Below are 993 nucleotides of genomic sequence, written 5' to 3' on the forward strand. Positions count from 1 at the left end.
CCCTTGCTTCCTCTCCTGCGTCCCTTCTGTGCCTCTCTGTCTATTACTCGTTGTCACCCACACTGTCTCTTCACCTCTCTGTCTCTCCCACACCGCTCTCATTGACCTACTCACTCTCGTCTCTATTGCTCTCCCACCCTAGACATTCCCATTCCACTCACTCCCTTCATACACCTGGCGAGACTTCAAAGCGATTGCGGTGCACGGGAAACACGCTATTTCATACATTTCGGAGTATGACGGTGAGCTCATTGGAATGAAGATGGACTTTGATACTATGTTCTTTTTGGGTGCAATGCAAAAACGTTCTGTGTACCAGCGCTATTTTTTATTTTATACAAAAGAAAATAAACCAGCACATTTTTATGACTTCACTTTGGCGACGTCTAGAAACGCAAACCGTACACATTATCTAAAAGTCCTGCCCATCTGTCTCGTTATTGCGCAGTTTGCCATGCGATACAGCACGAAGGGGTCCTGACACACTTAACCCAGAAAAAATATTATCCTTTTTCCAGACTTTACTATGTCCGTCGTAAAGTCCTCCATTTGGTCTGGCAGACAATGTCCCGCGCGCTTTAAAGGCCGACACTCGACTTATCTTAGGTGGCACCGGGAGTCTGGCACCACAGCGCTCACTCACCGCGCAGTCAGTCGCTTCCCATTCCTGTGATGCTTAAAGTTCAAAAGAGACCAAGACACGGGGACTGGGGTTGTGTTTCATGTCGGGCAATAAAACTCTACCCAGGACCGCTTAAGTGATTTCACCATCGATGCCCGCGCCCCACGCCGGGCCAGTGTTGCAAACAACATACTATCCGAAGGTTTTCATATTTACTTTTATTGTCTGTCCAATAAATCTATAGTCCTGCGCGCAGTAAATGGATCACCTTTGCTACAATTGGTAATGCATGCAATCTCTTGCGCACAGATGCTGAACTGGAATGTAATATAGGCGCTAAACGCGAAAAATAAAGTCATGTTATCTTCTTC

The sequence above is a fragment of the Lissotriton vulgaris genome, chromosome 1_1, assembly GCF_964263255.1.
Source record: "Lissotriton vulgaris chromosome 1_1, aLisVul1.2, whole genome shotgun sequence".
Classification (NCBI taxonomy): domain Eukaryota; kingdom Metazoa; phylum Chordata; class Amphibia; order Caudata; family Salamandridae; genus Lissotriton; species Lissotriton vulgaris.